Genomic DNA, 21,112 nt, shown 5'->3' with positions numbered 1-21,112 from the left:
ACTTTTAAAAATAAAACGTACAGACATTTGCTGGAAAAAAAATAGAGCCCCCTTTGCTCCTGACTTGATAGTAAATTTATGGATTTTGCAAGTACCTTCATGTCCTGAAGGCAGGATCAGTTGCAGGATGAGTTGAAGAGATGCTTGCTCAGATAAAAACAACTCCTTGACTAGCATCATTGCTGCTTCAGCCACTCCTATGAAAATGTGTCAAGAGGTACTTTCATGCATAACACGATGTCTCAGCCATGCTGTTCCTCAGCTAGCCTTGCTTACATGAGCTAAGGAGACATCTGCTCCAAGCCAGTAGAAGGAGAACCTTCCACTGTGGTCTTTAAGGATTGTATCATTTTGCTGTAATCCCCCTGCCTGCTGAGATGCATCACTGTGGCATTTTCCAGCAGACAAGAGCAAACCTGCTCGAAGTGCCCAGTTAACCTCAAGACGTGTAGTGCCTCAGCACAGCCCTGACCTACAACTCACATCCCCACGTCTCGGTGATGCAATTAGCGGAAGGCCAGCGGTCAGCACATCCATGCAGGTTTTGGTGCAGTCAGACTCAGGGTAAAGTAAGCTACTAACTCTTTACAGGAGTCTGTTAGTGCATGTCCTGAGAGCACTGGCCTGCGAGCAACACTGCAGCAAAGCAGCAGCCCTGTCTGCAGAGGTGCACGCTTCACTTGTGAATGCCACAGCCCTCTGAGGGGACGTGGCTTGCTTCAATGCTGCTCCCCAGATGAAGGTGACAGAAGCAGCGGCAGCTGGAGGTCACTTAGAAAGTGAGACTGAGAATGGAAAAGAGGAATGGAACTGCCACTGCTATGCCAATGCCTGCCTGCTCCACCTTCTGCTGCTGCTGTTTCATGGGAGTTGAGGATCAGACCAGCTCTATTTTCAGGATGTACAGATAAAAGTTTCAGTCACAGGTCATGAATCTTTCAGTTGCAAGAAAGCCTGACGCTTTTTTCTGTGGGGCAGGAACAAGAGAGCAGCCGCTCTGCTGTGCCTGCCAAGCACAGTGTTCCCTGGCTGGGGTGCCCAGCTCAGCGCAAGCTGATTCTTTCATCCAGAGGCCATAAAAGATGCTGACACCCACAAACATGCACACCAGGGATATTCACGCACGGATTCACACAGCTGGCCTTCAGTAGATATTTTCTATGCTTCTGACCAGTGCAAAGTCTTTTCTCCAAGCCCTCTTTAGCCTCTGCCTTGCAGGGGGTAGGATTTCACAGAATCGCTGTGAAACTGAAGATCTCCCAACAGGAGCAGAAAAAAAAGGAGGGCTGGAAGGGAGTTCTGCGTCACTGAGACCAATCCTCTGCAATCACAAGCCACTGTATCATAAGATCTCTTTCATCGAGCAGTGAAGCTATGTCCTACCTAGTTTGTTTTCACTTCCACCCGGTGTTGAGAGGGGTAATTTAGTGCCTCATTCTTCTGGTGGCTGGAAACCTCAGAATTTCCAGCTTAAGTTTATCCATGACCCGTTTATACCTATTTGCTCTTGTGCCAACACTGTTCTTGAGTTTAAATAGCTCTTCTCACTCACCAGTGTTAACCCTCCACCTCCTTGTATTTAAAGAGAGCAATCACATCTTTCAAAGCCAAATAAAGGCTGCCTTTCTCTGCAGCTTTTCCTATTTTAACAGATCTTGTCTGAACTTGTGTGCCAGGGCTGACTATCTGGTGCTCCAGGTAGAATCTCATCAGGCTCATGTTCGCACTGGATGTCTGATGGATCATAGATTCACAAATTGTTTCTCCAGGCTCCCTTGAGACACCCCAAAACACTTTCACTTCCTTCACCTCTATCATTTCATAGAAATAATGCATGGCATGATTCCCTCAGGTCCCACTCTTGCTCTTAGTACAATTACATCCCTATTCACACTTTCATCTCTCCTGCTGCAGCCCGTAAGACCACCTCAATTTTCAATACAGTTTTCTAGATCTCCACTATTATGCTAATTCACTCTAATTTCATCTCAGCCACAAATGTTAAAGCTTCTTCCTTTGTGCCAGGAACATTAGAATTATAAATGCAATCAACTTTCTCCAGTAACACTAAAGGGACTGCAGAGGCAGCCGCTACACCCCAAACTGCCCCAAATACATCATATGTTTTCCTTAAATTTCCAGATATTTCCTGCATAATTCCACCAGTCCTTGTTCTCTCCATTTTGACTAATCTTTTCACTATGTCAAATACTTTTTAGAAGTCCAGAGAGGTTAGATCTGCTGTACTGAATTTGTCAAGAAAATCAATTACCTTATCAAATAAAATCATCAAATTAATCTGACAAAGTATACCTTTGGTAAAGCTGTATTGCATTGTTTCCTTCAGAAAGAATTCCTTCTCCTTTGTAAAGCTTTGTATAATGTTGAGATCAGAAAAAACAGCCTTTACTCACATAGATAATATTTTTCTCTTAAAATATACTAAGCAAATAATATACAAAGGGATGACAGGAACAGTGCCCCATCTGGAGATAGATTCCCTACATATTTGCTCCAGCAAAGCCTTAGTAGAGTAGTAGCTAACCTCTATTCCTTGCTTTTCTACATTTTTTATGTTTGGAGCTTTTTACATTCTTCAAAAATGGTTTGAAATCAGGCTTTTACAGGGACAAAATACAGAATCAGGGGTTTAGGAATCAAACAGACCAAGTTCTAGAAAAATAATGCAAGACCTGTATTTCCACATGACCCATGGAAACAAAATGTTATATCTTTTCCTGTGGCAGTTAGGGAATCTGTTCCCAAAACAGTCCAGAAAACTGCAAAGTACATAGAAGCAGGTGATTAGAAATTAAAATAAAATTGAGAACATTACATGGGTTTTGCTTGGGTTTGATCCAAAGGCTTCTGGACAGTGCAGCTAACAGGCTATTAGATGTTCATAGCCTTCTGCCTGAGGACCTAAAAACTAAGCACATCTCTATCTTTTGGTCACTTATTGAAAATAACCTGTATTTAGAGACTCGATAGGCTTCTGTGTGCTAAATTTATGTCAGCAAGTTACTCATATTAACATCTCTTCTTCTCCCTTCTTTTCTCTCCTCCCTTCATCCTACCCACCAAGGAATTAATTTTTCTTTGCCCAGCCAAGGCAGCTTTTTTACTTTTTCCCCTCAAAATTTTGCTGTTCCTCCTTATTTTGGTGATGGTAGTATCCTTTAGGATGGCCAGATGTGATTTTTTACTGCCAGATAATAAACAGCGCCAGCTTTTCATAGATCTAATCTGCGAGTAAGCCCTAAAAAAACATAATTAGCCCAGGATAGGTACAGTTTATCTGAAGGAGGGAGATGAGGGTGGAAGGCCGTGCGCTGGATGTGTTTCACTCCCAGAAATTATGTTCCTTGCACAGGTTACATCACATTTTTATGCTTTGTTTTTGCGTTCTAGTGGCTGACTGCCCATTGCAATGATACACTTCTGAGCCTGCTCCTCTACTCTGCCTTTGTTCACCTCATCCCCCCTCCTCGCTTTTAACATCCATGCCAAGGTGTAGGAGCACTATGACCATTTTAATAACTACTGAGACAGACCTCCAAGCCATCCTGTACAAAACTGCAATATGGCATTATACTAACTGTTTATAGAATCATAGAATCACCAGGTTGGAAGAGACCCACCGGATCATCGAGTCCAACCATTTATACTACATACAAACAATAAAGTTGACGCGTTAATGAAAATTAAGAAAAATGAGGGCATTTCACGTGAGCTGTTCTAGGACTGTCTCAAATAGCCTTGCATGGACAATTAATTCCCTACTTTTATTATAAAAAATAAAATGAATGGTCAGTGACTGGAATTAGAAGGGAAAGTAATGAAACTGAAACATGATTATTATCAAAGACAGACCCTGAAAGGAGACCAGAGTCCAGTTGAAAGTTCAGACAAATTTGAACTTTGTTGCAAAGAAAAACCCACTTCATTTTCTCTGTTTCACAAAATAGTTTTATGAACCTAGGAAGGAAATTAGCAAATCTGATTATGCAGGGGAAAAAAGCTCTTGTCATAATTAATCCAACTCAGAAATCAGATGCCAGCAAAGGGGGAAATTTCCTTCTCGTTTATATTCCTGTCAACCCACTGAATTCAGAAGGGCATCAGGAAAATTTAAGACTTCCTTCGTAAAACTATATTGCTTGGCAGTAACTGGGACCATACTTACATTTATGTGGTTCTCCCGCCATACCCAAACATTACTGACTGTTATTATTAAACAGACAAAAGATCTCTAGATGTCACTTCAGGGTTTAATTTTTTAGGGGTCAAACGTATTTGTACATCTAGGGTCAGGAATTATAGCCAACAGTAATAGCTATACAGTAGAGAATATATCTCATATATATCATACCAAATACATAAACACAGAATCCTGGTTCTCTGTTTCATTAAAAATGGCCACATTAAAAATTAATGGCATAAAATTTCTTCACAGTGTCTCAGATATTTCATATGGGCTAAGGAATGTTCTCGTAGCTAAAATATCAAGAGGCTACTGAAATAAGACACATGAATAACTTTGGGTAGACAGTGTCTTTTTTTCAATGATTGTACAGCTCTTGACACAATGGAGAAGTCCCTGAAAGGGAACCCTGAAAGGACCAAGCCATCTAAAATAATTAACACACATGATGGATTTCTTTGCAAAAGAGAGGAAAGAAAAAGCAGTTCTTCAGCTTTTGGACTCAGACCTGTATTCCTCATTGTGGTTTGTAGGAGACATCACTAGCTACCAATCTAGTAACACTAGGTTCCTACTTGGCTCCAGAGCAAGGATCCTTTGTGTTATTATGGGTTGGCAAGGTGAAATACTGCCCATTTGCACCAACTCCATCAGCTGCTAGAGAGTCAATTTCATTACCACTTAGAAAGGCACAATTTGGATTTCCTTTTGCTTGAAAGCCTATCTTGACAAATGCACTGAAGTATTTCATTACTGACCTCATGTATGAAAACAGACCCTGACTTGGCTTCCCCATGAGTTTTCTTATAGAGAAAAGAGGGGCGGCAGGAGCAATACCCCTGCAGATGCTGCTGGCTGCCCAACCCTGCATCTGCACACACTCATGCCACTGCCTACACCGGCCCAACTCTGCCTTCCACCAGCAGGCAAATTACTCTTTTTTTGGAATGGCTTTTCACACAGACATTTTAAACCCTGCAGACTGTATGCAAGGCAGATGCCCATCACCGACACAGGCTGTGTTGGCTGTCACACCCTGTGGATCTGGGGAGGTTTTCAGTGCACTCTTTGCTGGGAAAGGCTATGCCAAGCTTAGGCATGAAGTCTGGGAAAGCAAAGCCCCATTGCAAGGAACTTCATGCTCCTAGGCCATCTCTGCCATCCCCAGCATCCTCCTAGTGCTCCTCTGCATCCCCAATGCATACCAACAGGGAGAGAGCAAACCGTGTTTCAATAGCAAGTAACAGCTTTCCCACATGACAGGTGCCCCAAGAGCCCTTCACAGCTTAAGAAGAGACCCTCCTGCTCACGTGGGCTTCCCAACCCTTTCGTACCAGTGAGCAATTAAACCTGACCAGATCTGAGGTTTTGTGTTGAACCAGGGGGGACAGAGATACTTTGCTTGTTTGGTGGACTTGCTCCTATTCACATTAGAGAGAAAGCTGAGGGCCTGTTATTCTACTGCAGTTATTTACTTCCACTCTGCAGACAGTATAGTAAGTCTGGAAAGCCAGACAGGCACCCCAAGGAGTCAACTTTCTTTTGCTGAGGGATTAGGTTAGTTTGCTGTTTGAGGCTGAGTGTACCCATAAACCCACCAGCCTGGCAGAGGTTCATGAGCCAGCTGAGCGCACCAGAGAGGAGGGTGAAGCAGGAGCCACTGGGCAGCAGAGAAGAAGAAGGGAATGAGTTGGCTTAGTCCTTTGTGCAAAAATAATAGTAACTCTGGGAGCAGGGAGAGGAAGGGTATATAGACATGTTATGTGAGACAAACAGGACCCTGGGGATATTCGTTCCAGCACTACATGATCCGTCATGCTTCCCCCAAGGGGTATTGTATTTCCAGGAACTGAGTTTTTTTACTTGTTCACTGCACCTAGACTTATTTGAAATGTAAGCATGAAAACTAAGCAAAGAAAGTACATCCTTCCTGTGGTGCCTGTGGGTGTGAGGAGAGTAACTTAAAGGAGAAAGCCAAGAGTTAGAGATGCAGCATGTGCTCCTCTGTGTGTGTGTGTATGGGAGGGACATCAGGGTGCTTTTATCTTTAAACACTGGCAGCTGAGGCAAAAAATGCATCCCCAGAGCCTGATCCTGCAACAACCAGCTGGTTACACCGGAGCTGGGGCATTGGTTGCAGAAGTAAAGACTTTCCAGGACTGTTTTTTCAGCTTTATATTACTTACTCACCATTAAAATGTAGCTGGTTTCCGTGGCCTAAAGTTCCAGCTGAGAACCCCTGCAGTAGAAGGGCAAGATTTATGTTCTGTTGGACAAATCCTCACGCAGTGCTTTTTGCTAAGGATATGGCCACTTGTTCCCCTAAGGATGAACTCCACAGCTTGCAGTGCATCTGCTGCACCTCTCTACAGCCCACAATTTAGAGTCAAGGCTATTTCTAAGAGTCCCAAAATAGAGAAAGTACAGACACAAAAACTTAGACAGTCTACTTAAAACTGCTCAGAGCAGAGAAAAGGTCAGATTACAGGTATATTTATGGACAAGTTGTTCCTTTTTCTTTTTTCTGTTTTTAAAACTACCTAAAGTGGAGAAAGAATGAAACACTACTTCAATGGGCGTAATGAAGTATGGGCATAATCACTGGCTAAATTCCTCTGGAGCCCTCTTCACTTCAGCCTGTGTTGATACATGAATAGTTTTTGCACGTGCAGTATTGAAAAATATATCAGAGAGTATGGAAAAGAGATATTTCTTTTATCAATGAAAAAATATGTTTATACCAAAGGAGTATATCTGTAGCCTGTGTTAAAGGCAAAGCTTTATCATTGTGCCTTTTTCTCCTTGGAAAGCATCTCCTTGATTTCCAAATACAGTTTTTTTCCCCAAGTCATTTATCCATAAGCACATCCTGTGTCCTGAGCTGCTGTAATAATGAGGAAGAAGTAGCAGCTTCATACAGGGGCTGTAAGTTTTTCATGGGTGGGAAATAACTTTGTACAAAACCTATATATCTTTGGAGATGTATGTTTAAGACCAAATATTGCATTCAGTGGTATAAATCCCAAACAACTCTACTGTAGTAAATATAATCAAATCCCTCTGGTTTTACACAGAAAAATTGAGAAAAGATTTTGAACCTTGGTGAATTTTTTATATTCATGATGATAAACCCTCTGCCCACAATTTTGGCAGTAGCCACACACCCTGCAGCCATGTGCCCTGGTGTGAGTTAGGTCCATATGAGCACCACCTACAGACTATAGGTCAATAAAATTAAAAAGCAACACCTTGTAAGAGTTTTCTTCTGTCCTTGCCAGTACATGTTTTCTCCAGACAGGCTGGGCTTCAAACTCAACGCAGGTAATGTCCCTCCTGCTACATAGCTGCTGCCAAAATCTTGCTTTAATCTTTACCCTCCGCATCACCCCCTGCATCATGCAGGCAACATAAGTGTCCATGGTGATCGTTGATGCAAGAGCCAGGGATGTCAAGACAAGGCTAGAGAGAAATGGAAGGAAAATGCTCAAGTCTTTCCTGCCACCCTGTTCCCAGGTCCAGCACAACCCTGAACCATGAGACAGGGTGCAACCCCACGGCTCCATGCACAGTTCCACTCACACACAGTGCCTCCTGGCATTAATACAAGAGCAACCACTGCCTCTACAACCTGAGAGAAGGTGAGGGTCCATCGAAGGGTGGGTATTTTATTCTGCCTTTCCCACACAGGCATGCCTCTGCACACCTCCACACCAAAAAGGCAGCTGCTAATGCTCAGGCCAGAGCAAGCATCGTGAGATGTCTTGCTTGCATTGCTATTTTTTGGGACCACGTTGGGGATTCCAGTATGACCTCAACAGCTTCAAAGTTTTAAAATAGCAGCCCAAGCAGTGAAGAGCATAAGGGGAAAACAAACAAACAAACAAACACCTTTCTATCAGGACAGACTTTGCCAGCTAGGGTAGAGATGCCAGCATGGTTACAGTCCTGAGGTGTTCAGTTTGTTTAGGAGCTGGACCTGAGAGCTCCAGTGCTTCTCTAACTACTGCAAATGCCAATTTCATGCCAAAACGTCCTCAGTTTAAGAAAACAGAGAGGCCTATGGAGTCAGTGAAGTTGTGACAGCTCTGCTAAGACCTTGATGGCTCTGACACCTTGGACACAGGGGAAAATAGCCTTTCCTTCCCAGTCCCCTTTAGTCCAAGGAAGAAACATTAAATGGTTGTGAGATGTCTGTGAAGAAACTGCAAGGGAAATTGTACATTCAGGAGCACAGGTATGTGACCAGCAACATACTGTGCAAAACACAAGACACAGGCTACTTAGTTTTAGGCTCTTATTCTGAATTCAAAGTTTGTCAGAAAGACAGCCTCAGTATTAGCTACACAAGACTTATTTTCAGTTCTGTTCTTTCTTTATCCATAGCATTTCATAAAGGCAGAGGATTCTTCTTGGTTTCCAAAAGGGGAAACTGAGGCACAGTGCTACAAAACAGCCTCTCCATAGTATAGATCCTGACTCCAAGACTGTTTACTTGTCTGCTCCTGTTATTGCTTCATTGAAAACTCCCCTCATTGGGCATGGCAGAGTCCCTTTCCCTCCTGCTCCTCCACAACATGATCTTTCATACCTGGAATTCAGAGCTTAGTGTACAGCACCAAATCATCAAAGAAACCCAAACAGGCATTTCACTGATGCAAAAGACCTTTCAAAAAGAGAGAGAACAGAAATAGAATCATGAGCTTCATCAGAGAAGTGACTATTCCACCAAAGCAAAGCAGCAGCTGAGTAAAGAATAAAAGGAAGAACTGATTAAAGGGGATGCTTGAATCCTGAAGAAAGGCGAACACTGCATAGTAAACGATCTGCAGAGGGGCGGGAAAAAAGCCAAGGAAAGAATTATCTAGCAATATCATGCTAAAGTTTCTGGAGAAGTAATATTAACATAGGAATAGGAAAGTAAGGATAGAAAAAGCCATTGAGGGTTGATGGTGGAGAAACAGCTAGGCACTGTATACAAAATCAGAGAGCATCTAAGTGGCCAATTTGGTTTCCCTGTGAAGGGTGAATAGCACAATGCATTATCTGTCACAAAGCAAAGAAATCACAGCAGTGTTGATTGGAACAGTGCTTCAGGAAATTATTGAACAAGCAAGAAACAACCTCTGATCACCACATTCCAGGAGAGGCGTAAATTTGGAGAATTGCACACAGAGCTTAGACCAACAAGGGCTGCACATGTTGGAACAGTAATCCATTGCTTAACAAATGGGAAAGCAGCAGGCAGTAATTGCTGCTCAGCAGAACTGTTCAGAGCGGGAGACCATCTCTACCCAATAGATGCACACAAAATCAGGCTTTGAAAGTGCTGGTACTGAGACCCAAACTGAGGAGAGTCAAATCACTGAAGCATGAAATCCTGTTGAAATTACTCAATGCTCACACTGGAGACTGGCCCCAGCAGTTGGGTGTGCATCCTCAGATACGTATTTTACCAGCCTTTAAGCATTTAAACATTCACTGGACCCAGCATTGTGTAAACAGCCTGTTTTGCTGCTGTTCAAATTACAGTCAATCTTCAGTAATTTACTGAGGAGGACTGGACACAGCAGAAATCATTTAATTTCTTTAACCCTGCCAAAAGAAGTCAATAGTTTACACTACCCATCATTGTGAAAGACACTCCCTGAGTCTGAATTTCCCCTCCGGGTAATCATAAAAGGATGCCTGACCTGTATCTGAGCAGAAAACATACTGAAGTCAGTGAAGTGGCCTCTGTTTACACCAGCAGAAGCAGTCTGAAAAGGGAAAAAGGTTTATTCTGATGACTTTGCCAGTAACTGTCTTCAATATGTCCCATCACTGCTGCTCCCACCGAGGACTAGGCATTGCTGCAGTATGTGGAAGCTTTGATGTTTCTGAAAATGAGTTGTCCTTTATGAAATATGTGCTCTAGGTAACATCCCAACTGGCAAAGTGTTCATTAATTAGTACAGCCAGAAGTGCAGGAAAAGAGCTAGCTCTTGGAGATGGAAAGTGAAGGGTTAACTAGTCGTTATTTTTGCCAGCAAGTATGCATACTCTGTTCCCCATCCTCCCCATAAAGTATGAAATGTAGCAGATGTTTTGAGAACAGTTAGCCTGATCTATCAGCTTCTACATAAATGAAGGTTGAGTTAGTGAAGAAGAAGGCAGAATAATGTTTACAAGAGAAAAGCAAGAAGATTTCCGACACCTGGGCAACTTAATGACGGCAGATGGCAAAAGCTGAAGGCAAAGAGGAGCAATGCACACCAGCAGCTGTTGAACAAATGGGGAGTAGAAAGGCCTCAACTGAAACTGCACTGGAAGAATTTAATACTGGCAGTTCTATAAGAATGATAGCGTGAATATGCAAAGAGGAGCCGGTGTTTTAAGTTCTCAGACAACTGTCGTCAAAAGTACCCAATGCGTTGTCAACCAAGGAGATTTTCACAGCAAGAAGCCATCTATTTGCATCAAATACTGTCAGCCTGCAAAGCAACAACTTCTGGGTCATTTAACAACACTCCAGATGTAGTTATTTTCTCCTCAGCAAGTGGCTCAAAAAGAGCTATGTGCGAAAAAGGCAAGAGTCGGCATATAAAGGGCAACAATCAAACAGCACATGGACGTGATTAGCTAGTTGGTGTAATATAACTCAGTTAAATGAACAGATTTCCAGGACACTTGTGTGTCCTGTGATTATCAGCATGAGAGAGACTGCAGGACTATGGCCAAACACAGGGTTACCTTTCACCATCAGTAAACAAGGGATCACTCAGGGCAGCCCGGATGAGTGTTTTCCTGCAACAGCGTGTCAGCTACTGCACTCTCAAGTTGTAGAAGACACAGGTGCTGCCTGTTTTACCCCATGAAAATGAAGGGAGACCAGCCAGAGCTACAAATGTAGGGAATTACTTCAACCAGCTTTCTTAATACTTCTTGCATTTCAAAGACAGAAGTGGAATTAATGCATGTAGCCATGATCACCGCTAGGAACTTATCTTCCCCTACACTGGATTCACCCTGTCTAGGGAGTAGAAGCCATGTGCAAAACTCAGTTCTGATCTGAGGCTCCACAAATCCCAGTAGCGTCTAGATGTCTATGACAGAATTTAGATTATCTCTTTTGAAGGATACTTCTTGTTAAGACCAATTTTCATTTACACTGTAGTTAAACATTCTTAATACAACCCACTGCCTACTGCACACATCACATCTGTAGCTCTGCCAGGCTAACTCTGCGCTGACCATTGACTCTCTACAGAGAGAACCAACATGGAAGAGCATCAATGGATCATTCCTGCAATTCCTTTCATACATGATTCACACCAGGCATCTATGGATTAGTGAGACTCCCTGCTGCTGTCTGAAAAAGACAGCAAGTGGGTAGAAAGAATGCTGTCTGATAGGTATGCAACTTCAAAACAAATTCTTACTGTTCCTAGAGAATTTGTCACCACAGGAGAAGAAAAGGTTATTGAATGTGTAACCTGCAGCTTTAATTATATTGTGTACTTCACTGTGCAATTAGAAATGTGTATTTGTAAGAGATATTTACACTTTCTAGTTATGTATCTATCAAATTCTCATTATAATTAGGATGACTCATAATGAAATTATGCATTAGTTGCTCCATTCATTATATTGTTTGACTTACAGCCAGCATGCAAACTACAAATCTTCTGAATTCTTCATCTCCTTCATCCTCCTTGGCTGTTCCCTGAGCAAATACTGGTCAGAAACAGACAGAGGCATTTTCAACTGTTGCAACTCCTTTACAAGCAATGTTTTCTCAAAGAGGGTCTACTGCTGCAGAACTCAGCAGCAATCTCGGCTCCTACACAAGTCAATAGGATTTTTCAGATGAAGGGCAAAGTGGAAGCACATGTGAGCCCTCTGTTTCCTGGGGCAATTCTACTTTGTAACATTCACATAGTCCAGGAAGACAGAAATTTGCCATACCTAACCAAATCAGTGCTCCTTCACTCTCTGTATCTTGTTTCCAGCAAGGAGAAACAGTGCATCAGATCAATGCATCAGTGCATCAGAAAAATGCAGCAACAGCAAATCCATGGTAAGGATAGGGAGTCCCATCACTGATGGCAACTGCTGTTACTGCTAGTGATTAGAAAAATCCCAAGGAGAGGGGAAACTTCATAGAATATCTCCCTAAACTGAACTATTTTGAATTAATTAAACTCCTAGAAGATCTTTCTAATCATTCCCTGTTAGCCTACACCTTACACCTTGAACAGTTTACCCCCCTTTCGATTAACACCCAATGCAAGTACCTCTCCTTGTCCATTATGCAGCTCTTGCAGATAGTTATCACTTGTTAACCACCAAGTCTGAGCGACCTACAACAAAGTGTTGAAGCATTTGGAATCATTGTGGCAGGGAGGTCTGTAGGTAATTAATTCACTGCATGAGAAAGCGGGGAGCTGGGACAGTCATCCTTTTCATATGAGCTGCCTTGCGTTCAGTATGCAGTATTGGGGAACGGTGGATGATCACCTGCTTTAACTTGTCACAGAACACTGTTGTACTGAAATCCCTCAAAAGATCACCAACAAAGCTGGCACCCATAGACCTGTGTATCTCCAATAGGAGAACTGCTGTGTCAAACCACTTACAAATCAGTTGCACAGTGAGCCCCTTAGTGAGACAGTAGTATATTGCTCAGGACAAGGAGGACTTCTTTTTCCTCCTTTTTTTCCCCCACCTTAAGGTGAACATAGTACTTATGAAAAATGCTAGGTAAGTGGCAGTGAAAGTGGCAGGTATTGTTCTGGCAGCCACGGTGGAAGTCAACATGTAATGGCCCACTCTAAGATTCACGCCTACAAAATTCAAAGTCCCCTTTGCTCCCTCCAATTCTGTGAGAAGCTTCTGGTGTGAATAATTCCCCGCTGTAAACTGAGAAAAAACCCTGGAGCCCTGAGATATCCCCTCCAACACACTGGCTGTGTAAGATGCAGGAGGTGAGAACAGGAAGGGAGGATGTCCAAGAGTGACAAGTACAGGCAGGGGAAACCACAGAATGCAAAGGCAGCCCTGTTAGGAGCAATGGTGAGTCAGGGGCAAATGGCACGCTTTGTGTTTCCCTGGATGTTCCCATCAGCATCTATGGCTTGCTTGCACCAGCAAGAGGCTTGCTTTCACTCAATAGTTTCTATAAAGGCCAGTTCAGAAGGAGCAGAGACCTGTGGCCCACACTGAGTGCATACAGTGACGTGTGCTGTTTGATAAAGCCCTTGGCAGCGTGGGCATGCGATGTGATGGTGGCAGAAAGTGATGTAGAAAAAAAGAGGGATTTAAGTTGGCCACTTTCTCCCTAGGCATAAGGCAGAATTTACCAGAGTGTTCAGCCCAGACCAGCAGCATCTTCTCCCACACAGGCAACTTTCAAACAGTCTTGAACAGTCACCAGTGCAAAAGACCAACACAAATACAAAACAGAGCTTCTCAAAGGAGAAGACTCACACTTTGACCAGCCATACCCTCAAGTCCCAGTTATTTTAAAACCTAATGCATATTTGCCATTAGTGCTCTCTGAACCCCTGTAGTTCATACAGCATAAGGCACCTACAGCTGGGTTTTCACTGTGATCTGCTTTCCTCCTTAAACTCTCCGAACACCATTCATTCCTGAGACATCTCTGTGCATCGTATTTTCATTTTAAGCCAAGAGCTGTGAACTGGGTGGTACCAAAAATCAGGCAGGTGTTGAGCAAACAACAAAAGTGCTAGCACTCCACTTGCCCTCTCCTAGTCTACCTTAGCACCAGATTGTCTCGCTAGTCCTTCAGCCTGTGTTCCATAGCTTCTGGCAGGCACCTCTGTGCTGGTGGCTTTTACATTCGTCCACTAGGGACCACACTGAGACCAGCAACACTGAATTGACAGCAGATGTTAACAAGCTTTGATCCATCTTGAACCAGGCTGGTTATTAACTGACAACCAAAAGAAAAAAGGTTCCAATGCCTCGACAGAGCACTAATATTTCTGAGCTGGGATCTAGAGATGTTCACGGTTTTACTGAAAACAGCAGTGTGCGATAGCTTCCTCTCACCACCCCTCTTCCACACATCACAGGCACTGCAAACGCCGTGCATCGCTCACGTTTCTACTGCTCATCCTTATGCCAGGTGCTGTCAACTCGCAAATTCAGACTGCAAGACTCTGCTGGCTGCAAACGGTATTTTGCCTTTTGGGGAGTGCAGCATACATCTGTGACTCTGTAAATACAAACCACAGTGCAGTCCATATATCCCCCTCATTCGCTTTGTGCCACACCAGCCTTATAGAGTTTTATGAACTTTCAGCTTCCAATCATTACTCTTACTAACTCCTGCGACAGCCTCAGCATGCAGTGGGGGCGGATGCTATGCGTTCATTTTGCTGTTCACATCAGTCGTGAGAGCTACGGCACCTTCCATTCCCGGGAGTGATTTTCTCCGTAGTTTCAAAACAATGTGTGAAACCCTGCTCTGCAGAAACAGTAGCCTCAGTAAGTTTAAGGATGACTGAAGCTATTTCTTCTCCTGGGGAGGTTTAAAAGCTACAGAGGAATGAATGGGGTTAGACCTATCACTGCATTTCTAGTAGCCATCCTATTACAGCACTGAATAAAAGCAGAAATGGCATGTCTAGCCTAGGTTAATAAACCCTACCGAGTGCATGCCTTAAAAGCACTACGAAACAGCCTTAAGTCAGCTTGAGATAACTAATTTCAAGCATGGCTGTCTAGTGTGCCTGTCATTCCTATTGTCCTTCCAAACTATTTCAGACATTTTGAGCGGGGAATACTGAGCTATGAGTTAGCAGGGGTTGTGACATTAACGGTCCAAAAAGGTTTAAGCACCAGGAGGGAACGATGACAGCGCTTAACAACTGGTGGCAGTTTGAAGGATTCCGCTGGATCTCTGTTTATTATTAATTAGGCTGCGCCTCGGAGGAAGATGTGACAGCTATCGAAGGTAGGATTTGCATGGGAAACAAAGGGAGGTGTTGCTGTTGGGTGCCCGTTGTTTGTGCGTTGCTCCCTGGCTCTCTAAGCAAAGCCAGGTGCAGTCGGCAGAGGTGAAGTGGTGGTGGGGAGGGGGTGATGGGACAGAGTGGGGGGGGAAGAGCTGAGTGTGGAAATACTGTTGATAGTCCTGCGTTTTATGGCAGAAATGCCTCCAGGACACACTGGCTCAAATCTCACTGCCTGCTGAGTGTGCATCCCACGTTGCTCTTCCCACAGAGTAAAATACATAGAGGTCATGCAGAAAATACTTTACTGCTTTTCTACAAAGCCAGATGGGCTGTTTCTGAGGTGGGAGGAGAGGGGAATCTGCCCAAAAATAGAAGGGAAAGGGGAAAGTCACGGAGCCTATAAGATGAGGGAGACATGTTAATAACAGGTAAAATGTATCTGGAGCGCAACCAATGTTGTTTGAAAAGGAGTTGGGGGCAGGAGGGATTTTCCTGGTGAAGAACTCATTAGGTTATAGCCTATTGCAAAAAAAAAAGGCATGATGTGTCCATCCATTTTGCATAATCAAAGCTTCCTCTGCACTGTTGGCATTGTTTTGCTAGATGAGAATTGTAGTTTCAGGCAGAAAAAGGTGTGACTTCCTCCTGTGCCACTGCCAGCCCCTTGCCACCCTCCCTCCCTCTGAGAAACAACAGAGTGGGGAAAGATGTAGATATCATTTAGTTGGACGGTGAAAGGATTGGGAGCGAGGGCTGAGGGGGGAATGAACACTCAGTAGTATAACAGGAAAGCTTCCCCTTGAAAAAGCTGGTCTTCAGCCAGGAGACCAGGAGATGATATGCAAAGTTAGAAGCTTTGTGTACTTTTTTATGATGTGCCTGTTTAGCAACACTAGACAAGAAAAGTCCAAATACCAAAGAGTATGTTTGTCTGCCTGGCAAAACGAGACAAGGAGGTCAGTGCTGGGCTGCAAGTTTGCATTTTGTCATTGCGTGTGACCCTCACCAAGAGAAGTAGAGAGAACTTAATGAATGAAAATCTGATGCCCATGCATATACAGAATCTTTATCATTTGGTGTGTTTGATCTGAGTGTGATGTTTCCTGTGTTGATGAATTGTTTAGACATGTGCATTAAAGTTTCATTTCCAAACAATAGAGAGAGACTTCAGAGTGAGTGGTATTTAGCAACAATAAAATGTTCGGCTTGCGGAAATGCTTCTCAGAGGAGCTATTAAAAATGCACTTAAAGGAGCTGAGAGTCACATCTTGCAGTAAGAGGTATGGCATCACTTGCCCTGCTAAATTTTAAAGTTAAGGTTATGATGCCATTTTAAATCTCCTTTAATGTGGGTGTCATTAAGCTTACTTTACAATACAGTTGTCAAAAGCTCACAACTTGGAGAGTTCTGTTAGACTGATAGTTTTCATTAGATCTTCATTAGAAAAAGAATTCCTATATAGCAGGGACTTATCAAGTAACTTGAATTTACTTGCCCCTACTAATGCTCTCTTTAAGTAGAATTTCAGTGTATTATAAACTACATGGTAAATAGGTCATGATATAATTCATTTAAATAACAAAACACGGATAACGATTTAACAACAAAAGTGCTAAATGTGTTCAGTCAAGGTAAATACAGATTGTGCCAAAGAGAAGCAATACTGGACCAGGAATGGTGAGAATTCCTTTTAAAAAACATAACATAAATATTTTCCATTTGATCCAAGCAACAACTTTTCAGTCAAGTGCATTAATTTGCATTGCAAATTGGGAAAAAAAAAATCTTTTCAACCTGTGCTATACACACCACTTGGTATAGAATGATAACAGTGGAAACTTTCTTCCAAAGAAATTGTTTCTAGCAGTTTACATTATGGATCAAAGAGATATTACGCAGAGAAATGAAATTGGTGTCAGAAATTAGTAATGCATGTGGAAATCAAGTATCATCTCACTTTTGCCCAGAGACTTAAACAATTTTACTTTGTTTTACTTCAGTGCCTTTCTGAGGGAAGGAGCCTATGGGGTAAAACCACAAGGAGGTGGGAGGCTGCATTCACACTGCGCTCAGCCACAGACTTCGCAGGGGACTTGGACGAATCCCCCAGCCTCTTTGCAAAATGGGCAGGGTAATAGCCCTGCCTCGCAGATAAGGGCAAGGTTAAGGTACTAACAATGCAATGGAAATACAGATGGTGATATTAGAGGAACAAGGCTGAATACAGGTCTCCAGATAAAGCAAAATGCAAAGCAAAATTTTGTAGCAAGAGCATTTCAGGCATTTTCACCTGTAAAATAAGACGTATTGCAAATCCCATGATCCAAAACGAAATCTGCTTTCAAAACTATTCTGCACAAATTTGCCACTTACAAAAACTTCTGCCAGCAGCAAATATCCATTCATCTGAGAGCCTGTCAGAAGCTACTCGAAATCTCTCAGCATTCTCTTTGCTCCATCAATGTACAGCAGAAAATGAAGCAAACTGCATCAGATTGATTCACTGTGCTGAGAAACCATTTCCCTATTTTCTTCAGAAGCTCAATGAGTAGTTTTTGCCATGAATCTCACTTGCCCTTCTTCTTATAAATTATCTGTGGAGCTCATGCAATTTTCTAATTTATTTATTTGGTATTATTTGGGAATTTCTTCAGTGAATAACTCTTGACTTACAGATCTTTGGGGAATGGCAAATGTGTGCATATTTATACTGTGTTGCTTAGTTCAGCCACGTGGTGCTCCTTGATTAGATGATTTGTATAGCTAACTCACAGAAAGTGAATTGCAAATTTCACAACCAATTATACTGTTTCATATTGAATTTCCATCACTATCTGAGCAGTCAGATTTAAAATTCATGTCTTGCAAGTAGTCATACGAGCAACACATAAGCACTGAAGTGCTCCCACTAGACAGATGTGAGAGCTAGGTTAAATAGTTTTCAGTTTTATATGAATATTCATGAAAAGTGCCCGAATTCTTGCAGCTCTGTTAACATGACTAGTCAGCATCATCCACCGTGCGCTGCACAGGCCATTCTCTCACAGCGTGTCCCCACGTTCTCCCTAGCTCTCCCATATAAGTCCATGATGGCTATGGAAAGTTTTTATGCAACCATAATACATGGAAAAATCACCATCACAGAAATCTTTAAATTTTCCACATTGTAGCCTCTCCGGTTGTGCCTGTCTTGCACATTGCATGGCATGAAGACATCAATACAGCATCAGCAATGATGCAGTGACTCTGGGACACAAAACATTGAAAGAGAGGGAAAATAAAGGTGACAGCTGGTAGAGGGGGGATCAGCCGCACACAGAGTATGTACGTTAGGAGATAGGGATTCACACAGCATAAACACGTAAACACACCAGTACAGTTTTTTCACAATTAATCTAGTGAATCTGGGTCATTAACCTCAAGGTTTGTGGTCTTACCAAGCCCAGGCCACAACAAGCCCTGAGCCATGGTCTCCCAGTCCTTCAACACACAAGAGCTACGGGGGTGTTCACAACTGGTGCAGTCTAGCAAGGGGGAGACACAGCTGAGCTTTGGTCAGGCGAGGATCTGATGACTGCCAGGGAAGTATGGAACAGTTGTGAAAATAATAGATAAGAAGAAAACTAACTAACTAACTAACTAACATCTAGCACATGGCTTCAAAACAGTGAAAATCAGCCGGGTGAAGAATTTCTGTCAAGTGCTTTTTCTCAGAGACAAAAAACCTCAATTCTGCTGTCAAAACACCAAGCTCTTTTGACTCAGAAACAAATGAGGAGGAGAAGGTTATAAAACATGAATATATTTGTCTTTTGAGTTATTTTTGCACTGTACTTATGTCATATAGGAGGAAACCTCCGATCTCCTACTGAGGGAGCTTGATTGTCTAACTACTTCCCACTTTATGTAGAGTAAGTCAGGTGTGCGCTGAACCAAGAGGGTTGCTGCAACTGCACAGAGCCAACCAACGGTGTTACATCCCCATTAAAAGTCTTCTACCATTTCAACAATTTTGAAGTCCAATTATCCTAGATACCCTTATTTATTCTAAAAGTGGAAACATGCCTAAATTGCCCTCAGCAAGCACTGTGTGTAAGCCACACAGCAAGCGTCACCATGGGCAATACATATTCTGTCAGGGCACATGTAACACCAGATTAATATTCCTTAGGGAAAGGAAGAGAATGAGAAGAATTAGAGGAAGTAAAATCAAAGAAAACACATAGAACCTTTGCTAGGACGAAAATTGACACAATGTAGTCTAGAATGAAATCCCAACTTGAAACTCCCCCGCTGGATACCACTAAAACTCCTATTAGGTTTTCAAAACACGTTCAAAAATTTTCCTTTCTTATTATAAAACTGTCCTATTGGCAATACTTAACCCCCATCTCTGCTTGTGTCAAGTGAGATAATTTTATACAGACCACCTTTAAAGATCTAGTTAAATTCAAAGGGAAGAAGTCAAAGCCCAGCACCTCTGCCCACATTGCTGGTTGCCCCTCTGGTCTGTGCTTTGGTGCCTCAGATACTCAGTTGAGAGCAGATTGCTCCCAGTGATAAGCCCTGCACCAACACACAGTAACATCTGGAAGAGGTAGCATCTTTTTCTGAGGTCCCTGAAAGGCTGGAGGCAGCAACACAGTGCACCTGAGCATCCCCACTATTTATCATCTACTTCTGTAACTCCACAGGAGGGACCTGGCAGCCCTGAGGCCCTCGGCTGTCTTTCAAAACTACTCCAATAAATGCACAGGCTCTTTAGGTAACACTTTTGTATCTCAAAACTGGACAAAACCTCATCAAAGCCTGCACTAGCCTGTCTTGCCTGCTGGACCCTTGGTACTGATTTGCACAATAACTCCCCATCACATGGACTTGGTAGATCCAAAAGCAGGGGTAAAGTTCTGTTTCAGAGGAAATGAGAAAACTGTCAGACTAGCTGTAGATGGTAAGGATCTCTGAAACACTGAGAGGGGGCTATAGCTAAACCCACTGACTATGGAAGTGAAGGGCATAAGCAGCCAGGACCAGTACCCCAGGCACTCAGCAATTTTGTCTGAATTCAGTGTTCCTCCAGCACTGTGTGCCACTGCGTTGTCTTACGTGAAACACTGCCAGAAGCATTTTGAAAACCAGAGAAGACAAAAGAGCATTTGTCCTAGTTCCCCATTTCTCTTTCAGTGGAACAGAGACCAGAGTGGGACTGAAGTTTCTGCTTAAGCCCGAAGTATTTCATCTATCCAAGGTCACCCTCCTGGCAGGAGCCCTCTGGATGGCACCATCCTTGCATGCCTACTGAGGCATGGTACCAAAGAAGGGACGGGATAACACTGCCTGCCTTATAGAATTGTTGCAGAAAACATTCAGTATACTTGGCTGTACTTCACTTGCAGGCAAGGTATTTTCCACCTCAGCAGAGTGGTACTCCTTACTGACAACCATTAGTAATTTGCAAATTTAGATAGGCCTTATAAACGTCAGGCTCCTGAGTGAATAAATAATGTTTCAGAGCAGTAACTTGAAAAAAAGTCAAACTAGGAATGGTGAGAAGACCAGGAGTATGATCCCTTTGGGACACAACTCTACCACTTCTAATTAATATCTGATACTTAAAGCATCACAGCCCATGGTTAAATCAAAGTCAGAGGAATCAAAGGAATATTAAATGCTTCTGGAGGCTTGTGTCCCTCTCAGTCCACAGGGGCGAGTTTACTCCTCAATGCTACTGTCGAACAGATCGACTCTCTGACCTTAGTGAGGGGGGACAGCCCAGTGGACTCAGCAGCCAGGCTCCCCTGGGGCTTGCAGCTGCCCCAGGACTAGCATTACCCCTTGTTCTCCCATTGCCTTCCCATTTCCATCCAGCCATACCCCCCTGTACCTCCCCAGGTTCTCCTAGCCCTCTGGGAGCCCAGGCAGCTCATAAAACCTCCAGCAAACTGT

The 21,112-nt window shown here is 43.1% G+C and overlaps 1 protein-coding gene across 7 annotated transcripts in view; it reads left to right on the top strand.

The window, feature by feature from the left end:
- LOC138724841 (calcium-activated potassium channel subunit beta-2) overlaps positions 1–21,112 on the top strand; it is a 150,567-nt gene that overhangs the window by 33,617 nt on the left and 95,838 nt on the right. For 2 of the 7 annotated variants that reach the window (XM_069865174.1, XM_069865170.1), the window contains exon 1: positions 14,609–15,164. The exons of the other annotated variants lie outside the window; for them this stretch is intronic. The gene's annotated coding sequence lies outside the window, so the exon portion shown is untranslated. Of the gene's footprint in view, positions 1–14,608; positions 15,165–21,112 lie in introns of those variants that run through there. 7 annotated transcript variants of the gene reach the window in all.

This window comes from Phaenicophaeus curvirostris, chromosome 10, assembly GCF_032191515.1.
Source record: "Phaenicophaeus curvirostris isolate KB17595 chromosome 10, BPBGC_Pcur_1.0, whole genome shotgun sequence".
Lineage (NCBI taxonomy): Eukaryota > Metazoa > Chordata > Aves > Cuculiformes > Cuculidae > Phaenicophaeus > Phaenicophaeus curvirostris.
This window is presented reverse-complemented; position numbering and strand designations above follow the sequence as displayed.